Source organism: Eptatretus burgeri, chromosome 11 (assembly GCF_056783735.1).
Source record: "Eptatretus burgeri isolate ZD-2024b chromosome 11, Ebu_testis_v1, whole genome shotgun sequence".
Lineage (NCBI taxonomy): Eukaryota > Metazoa > Chordata > Myxini > Myxiniformes > Myxinidae > Eptatretus > Eptatretus burgeri.
Genome location: NC_140971.1, coordinates 38,457,704 through 38,465,507, shown reverse-complemented (window position 1 = coordinate 38,465,507; position 7,804 = coordinate 38,457,704). Strand labels below are relative to the sequence as shown.

Below are 7,804 nucleotides of genomic sequence, written 5' to 3'. Positions count from 1 at the left end.
ATGGACGACCCGTGACGCGCGAGTGAAATATTTTTTATACAATCGTAAGACGTCTCCAAAACATCCGATTTTTACCAGAATTTCGACAACCGAGTTTTAAGCGTCCCAAGCGATCGCAAAAACCGAAGACAAAATTAAAATCGAAGTTAAAACGAACTCGTAACATCGAGCGAAGCAAAAATACTCCATTTCTCCACATTAATTTACGGAATTATGTTTGACCTCACTGTGACCTTGACCTTTGACCGATTTTGACCAAAATCTAATCAGCACTAGCCATCACCCTCCTGAATCACGTGGTGTAATTTGACATTGGTAGCTTCTTCCGTTCTCGAGTTATCGTGCCTACAAACAAACAAACAAACAAACAAACAAACAAACAAACAAAAACAGAAACGGAAGGCATCAATATACTTACGAAATCTTTAGATTTCTGAAGTAACAAACAGAAACGGATGTCATCAATATACTTACGAAATCTTTAGATTTCGTAAGTAACAAATACACAAACAAACAAACAGAAACGGAAGTCATCAATATACTAACGAAATCTTTAGATTTCGTAAGTAACAAACAGTAACCTCCGAAAGGGGTGAAAACAGTAACCTCCGATCTTCGATGGCGGAGGTTAAAAATAAATAACCAAGTGCATTGCGTAACTAAACTAACAGACTCATTCGGACAACTTAACTATATTGCCGGTGCTAAACAAACAGGTGGGTCAGAACTATCGACATTTCTAATATTTACACTACCCATGGCCCAGGACCTGTGACTTTATGAGAGAACAAAATAAAGGCAACATTCGTGGTTGAGTGACACAGCAGGCAATCGATGGTCAGACGTCCATGGGACCCTCAATGGACCCTTGTTTGTCGGTGAATTATTTATTTTTTTATTTTGTTCCTGGCTGCTGGAGGCAACTCACCCTAACACGGCAGGCCACATGCCATTTCACAGGCCATTTGAACTGGCCTTTATGTAACAAAGAGATCTCCGGGCTGCCAATGCAGTCCCAGGTCCATTTGAACTGGCCTTTATGCAACAAGGAGATATCCAGGCTGCCCAATGCAGTCCCTGGCAACGCAGCTGCCTGCAGGGCAGTCCTTGCAAACACTTCTACAGAGATGGTCCTGGTACACATAGTAAAGGTGGTGATATGGCAATGCAAATAAAGGCATGGGCAGGAATGGAGTCAAGGCAAAGGCATCAAAAGGCATGACAAATGCAGACCAGGTAAGGTGCAACAGGTCGGCACATGAAGCTGACTGGCCTCGGTGTGGTCTCGTGAGGTTGTGGAGGGAGTGTGGTGGCGGCCGGTCCGAAGACGGGCTCAGACCTACCCTACGGTCTCCCCCAACCTATTGCCTATGCCTGTCCTTGTCCATACCCATCCCCATTCGTTTGCAACAAAAAACAACAACGAAATTTACTTTTTTTAATAATTATGTGTGTCCCTAACCCCCTTATGGTCTTTGTTCGGCTAACCTGTCCTGACTGTCCATCCCCAATCCCTAAGATCCCTTTGGAAAGGATTAAGGAAGAGACAAGTGAATCTGTCTCGAGGTCCAATGCAACCTCAGAATAGTTCCCACCGGTTTCAGAAATTGCCAAAGTGAGTCCAGCGGCCCACGAACAGCGAACGGATGGATGGTGCGAAGGGGTACACGTTTCCTATCTATCCTAGCTTTTATTAAATGTTAATATATCCCCGGGGTTTTCCAACACGCCTGTCTCTTTAAACTATTGGTTCTCGCAACCACGATTCCCGTCGCCTGTGTTGGTGTTCGTAATTAATTTGGGCCTGGCCCGCAAATTTTCTCTCGTGCTCTTGCACAATTTTGTGGCTGGGCAGCGTGGCTCAACTGGCAGGTATACCCATCTGCCGAACTCCATCTTCGGCACCCCCGGGTCGCTGACGCTGTCTCCGAGCCTACCTACTCTGTATGAACGTGGGGGAATGTCCTTCCTGGCAAATTCCCCGTCGATGCCCACGTGGCATTTTGGTGCTCTGGGTCCCGTTTCTGTGGGCTACCCATGCCCATTACACAACTCGGTACCTTGGACCCATGGCCTACTCTGGCCAACTACTTCGGTGCCTGGAGTGCCCTCTACTCAGAACGCATATTTTATCAGCCACGCTCCCAGCCGGTCAATAGTCTCCTGCACCCTGCAAAAGGTTTCGTGCCTTCGTCCAACACCAACAACCAGAACGACATCCGTTTGGTTAATTTAACTAACCCACTAACTCTTATTACACTAACCCCAGGTTCCTTTGGGTGGGGGATTCACTCCTCCCCCCAATCATTCGTTCATACCATGCATTCCACATTCACTCCACTTACACTCGGGCCCGCTGACCCACATTCATTCATTATGTTCCTTTCTCCCTTTTTTTTCCCCTTCACACCAATACTGACGCTAACTACATTCCCCTAACTAGCTCGTGCTCCCCGCCATCCCTTATTTAATGCACGTTCCATTTAACTCGATCGCTAATCTACGTCCCAACTACACGTTTCATGTCTGTCGATGTCTCCATTCCATTTCTAAATTCTACCCAAAATTCCCCTAACTTGTGATCCTGGGCCCCATGGAGGAATGCTCATGCCCCATGAGGCCGGTCTATCTAACGCTAAACCCCTCCCCAAACTAGTGCTCCTTTGCCCCCGGCAAGGATGTTCACTTCATCCAGGCCGGGAATCGTCTACTCACGGTGAGGCTCGATGAGCCTTATGCCTCCGCAGGGGAGGCGGTTTACAGCACGCTCGTTCCCTCCATTTGGCCGCTACATGAGGCCAGAACGTCGCCCCTTTAATTACCTTACATGCTCGCTTTCGGGCCATCCACTATGTGAGCCACTGTGGGCTACTCACCTGGCCTCTGTGCTGCACGATCCCTGCCGATGACGTCACTCGCACACGGACCGCTCTGCGAGCCTTGCCACGCAGGCGGGCCCGGCCGTGTCGTCCCCGGGACTCGCTCCGCGCGTCCTGCGAATACCACTCGCGGTGCGCAGCACGTCGGCCCCCATGCATGTGCTCACATGGGGATACATGCTTTCCAAATTCACTTGACCCAATTCGCCTCCATTTTCCCCGTCCGCGCTCTGGTCTTGTACCAAGCGCCGAGCGTTTCAGCGCCGGCTTTCCTTCACGCAATCGTGCATGCTGGGGCCATTCGCAAAACACGGAACAGACCTCGCACGCGGCGTCCCCCGGAGCCGGCGCGGTTTCCAAAATAACCCCGTCCGTTAACACGACCCACGACTCCCGTCTGGGTCGGTCCGTGTCCCATTTCCTCACGTGCACTCACACATGCCACGTCATTTGCACTACTCACATGTTCTGACAAAATCACGCTGGGGGCTTGTTTGCCGAGAACCCGGGGTTTATATCCCCCCCCAAAGCTCAGCATGCGCTCTTTTGCACCATGCAACCGCTCTACCTCGTACAGCCTTACCGGACTCACCTCATCACGGTCTGCCACGAGGGAGCATACAGTCTCCCCTTGTTCCTGCGGGAGGTTAATCTGACCCTCGCACTGGGTCCCAAAACATTCCACATGCTCAACCTCAATGTCCCTTTCCATTTCTATTTGTGTGCGCTCCTCTTTTATTTTGTGCAATTCATTCACCTCTTTTAATTCCTGCGTCTCCTTTATGATGCCTAATTCCTGGCTGTCTGTCTTTACCTGCCTGAGTTTACAGGTTTCACTCGTGACTATCGTGGCGTCACTTTTCACCTCGACCTTGCCCGTCGTCATCGCGGTCCGAACAGCCTCCACACTCCCCCTCGATTCGGTCACTTCCCCACGTACAGTACTGATCTCATCCGCCATTTTCCGATCCATGGTTTGCATTTCACCCTTTACCTTTACCAGCTCCGCCTTCATTTCCTCCTGACCCGCCTTCAGTGTTTGCATATTCCAATCCATGCATTTTTCCATGTTTCGCAGATTCCCATTCATTTGTGTTTGTAAGTTCATTCCCATGTTCTGCATCTCCCCCTTCATTGCTTGCGCATTCCAGTCCATGCGTTTTTCCATTCGTGTTAACATCGCCATCATCTGATCTGGCTCATGTCAAATGGCCTCGGCAGAGCCGATCCGCCATGATCGGGCGTGACTCCAACAGGGATTGCCAGGTCCTCCGAGGGGGAAATTTGATGCAGGGTGTGCCCAAGCATTGTTGCTGTCGCAGTTTTTTCCCCCAATGTTACCTCTGGGTTTGGTTGTAGAGAAAGGTCTTCCTCACAGGTGTTGTTCTGAGCCACGGATTCCTCTAAGATTATTTCAGAACCCACCTGTACCAGTTCGTCTTGGTACGCCATGGTCCATACCGAGAATTGACTACAATTTGGATCCTGCTCTTAATTTCGGAGGGAAAGTGGGGGGGGGGGGCGTTGCCAAGCACACCCCTGATCCAAATCCCGTAAATTTCTCTATTGCGGGTAGAGGGGTTCGAGATCCCACAGCCTGACACCAAACTGTTGCAGATTGATGTCCTGTAAATTTATTAATGGGTGGGGGGGGTGGGGGTCGTATCCCACTCCTGACACCAAACTGTTGCGGGCCAGAGGTCTGGTGGCGAGAACGACCGCGAGGTGTGAGAAGTTACGTCGTCTCCCACCAGACTCCCGGAATTGTAGGCCATCGCTCACAGATAATTCGCTTAACCGACCGTGGACGCCAATACCTCAACCACGTAGCGCAGAGTCTTCCTGCCAGGTGTAATCAGTTTACCTCATTAACCACGCGGTTTCAACTACCTGGGAACCACGTCCTCGGTACGCCTTGCCCGAAACAGATCACTCTACCAACTACGGTAGAGTACCAACTACCAACTCCGAATCGGATGCAGCCGAGCGGAACTGCCAAGGACGTACCGGCTAGAATGAACAGATTATCGGGGATAAGGACCCGGCTAAACTTAGATCCGAACCATGCTGGACCAATGAAGGAAAAGACAAAAACGAACTGGGAACATTTCTACAATGATTTATTTACACAACGCGAGGAAAAACATGTGGTACAGGAACAGGTTTATTGGTGTGTTATACAGGGGACAGAAGAGAGATGGAGTGCGACAAAAGAGGATACAGAGCAGACTTGTCGCGAGAATAATACAGGCAAGAACCAGAGAGGGAGCACTCGGGAGAGTGCAAAACCTCCGCCGCCAATACTGCTGCGTCACTCAAGTGAACCTTATATCTTATTCATTAAATATGATGTCAACAGTGCTGACAGAGTTATAGTTCTTTTCTCCAACATTTTTTTTTGGGGGGAGGGGGGGTTGGAAATCACTTAAAACATGTAGAAATGCAAAAAGAAAAAAAGATTCTTTTTTTGGGGGGGGGGTAACAATTTTTTTTGGGGGGTTGGAAATCACTTAAAATATGTCGAAATGCAAAAAAAAAAATTTTTTCCCTCTAACAATTTTTTTTTGGGGGGGTTGGAAATCACTTAAAACATGTAGAAATGCAAAAAAAAATTCTCTAATTTTTTTTTGGGGGGGTAACAATTTTTTGGAGGGGGGGTTGGAAATCACTTAAAACATGTAGAAATGCAAAAAAAAAAAAAAAGTTTTTCTCTAACAATTTTTTTTTGGTGAGGGGGGGACCAAGTCCAAAATTTAATGGCATGATCCTTGGACCATACCTAACCCCCCCCCCCACCAAGTTTCGTCGAAATCCGTCGAGGAGTTTTTCCGTAATACTGTTCACAAACAAACAAACAAGCAGAAAGGGGTGAAAACAGTAACCTCCATCTTATCCATCTTCGAAGATAGCGGAGGTTAATTACAGTAATCAAAAACTTAAACAGTTTTTAGCCGGTGAGTGTTCTTCTTCTTCTTCTTCTTCTTCTTCTTCTTCTTCTTCTTCTGGTGAAGACAAACCCTTTAGGACTCGGCTCTTTTATATACAGGATCCGGATCTTCTTAAATACTAAACACCTGTACACATCCTCGCATTGAGGGTGCCTTTTGAGAGTGTCTATCATCAACTTTTAAATATATTCAGACATTTGCTTTAAAGTTTCGAAAAGTTCACGTTACTATTTAAAGATTATTCCATTCAATGTGTTGCAATTTCATAAATACATGATTTTCTCGTCATGAACAGGAGCCTCCATGACGGGTCTCGCTATTGGCTCCATCAAGGCACGTGACAAAATATCGGAAGTTGTTGTTGTTATTGCCTTTAGGACGCGGCTCTTGGACACATTTGTCCTTGTTACTTAATGGACAGGCGCCACAGACTCAGACACACACTCGGACAAAATAAATCCAGTTGAATGGCAAAGGACTTTGCAGCCACGGAGGGAGGGAGCTGAGGTCGCAGTTCTTTTGGTACCCGAACGTTCCAATGGAAGGGATGCTCCATGGTACGGCACCCAACAGAGGTCGTGCAGTTCGGCCCACAGTCGCACGTGTGGAGACCGTGTCTGCGAAGGAGCCCGGGTGAAGAGTGTGGAGTCAAAGGTATGAACGGGGCTGCAGACAGGAGCAGGACCCAACCGAGGCTTGGTCGAGGTCTTTTCAGCTCTCTCACAACCAACCAACCAACGAACGAACGAACGAACTTTCAAATCCAACCAGCGAACCACTTCCTCCCTCAACCAACAACGAACTCTCCGACTCTCACAACCAACGAACGAACGAACTAACGTACTTTCAAATCCAACCAGCGAACCTCTTCCTCCCTCAACCAACAACGAACTCTCCGACTCTCTCACTACCAACCAACGAACTCTCCGACTCTCTCACTCTACTCTGAGGATGGTGTCGTAATTTATAGATCCCCAAGGTCGGGGAGGGGCCTTGGCGAAGCCGATGTCATCGTCCGTCCTGATTGGACAGGGTCTTCATGGGGTCTGCCCTTTCTGGGCAAGGTTTCGGCCAGGCCAGGAAAGCCCGCCCTCTCCACGCGTGTCTGGACCCGTCAAGAAGGAATTGGAATGTTTGGGGAAGCCGAGGAACTGGAACAGTGAACGCGAAGATTCAGCAGATGGACAATGGTGCACTGTGGCCAGCGAACTGAGGGCTGCAAGCGCTATGGTACCGTGGATCGTAATGGAGGGGATATAATGATTTATTAATCTAACTAAAAAAACATCGCAACACACCCCAGTGTCTTCCCACGACACACAAGGTGGGGATCTATCTACACATATACTTATGGCATAACTAACTTCGGGACAACTGTATGTTTGTATGCATACGGTTTCTAGAACCGTAACAATATTTTCCTATGCTGCAAAGTAGAATGTTCTTCATAAAGGATGTACAACAGTTATTGAAAATCAATTATGGCTTCATGATGTAATCATCTGACTTGCCATCTCTCTGGAATCATTCTCAAGTAGCAAATGGGGATGTGGGTGTTGTGGAGATGTTCTTCATGTTGGACCTTCTGTGCTAGTTAACTCTCGAGTTATTCCTTTGTATAATGAAAGATGACATGCCATGCTCGAGTTGGAAATAGAACAGGCACACCAAAATCTTTGCAAGTTTGGGTCAAAAGAAACAAAAAGAAATTGTGAAAAGAGCAACCGTTTGGCTGGTGTTAAACAGATGACTGAAAAAGTCAACAAGTGCAATATAATTGAGGCTATAACATCCATACTCCAGCATGAACTGCATAGTTAGCGCAGCCTATTCAGAGAGGAAACACTGCTCACAATCCATGCATTACTAACCCGAAAGGAAAATATCGACTAAAATGGTTCCTGGAACACAGAAATTGATGTAGTGAACAATAGAAACACATCATGAGGAGTAACGAATCACAGTATGTGTTGGTCT

The 7,804-nt window shown here is 47.7% G+C and overlaps 1 protein-coding gene across 10 annotated transcripts in view; it reads right to left on the bottom strand.

The window, feature by feature from the left end:
* The window catches only part of LOC147016897 (adhesion G protein-coupled receptor L2-like), a 619,880-nt gene that overhangs the window by 555,242 nt on the left and 56,834 nt on the right, over positions 1-7,804 (bottom strand). The window lies entirely within an intron of this gene.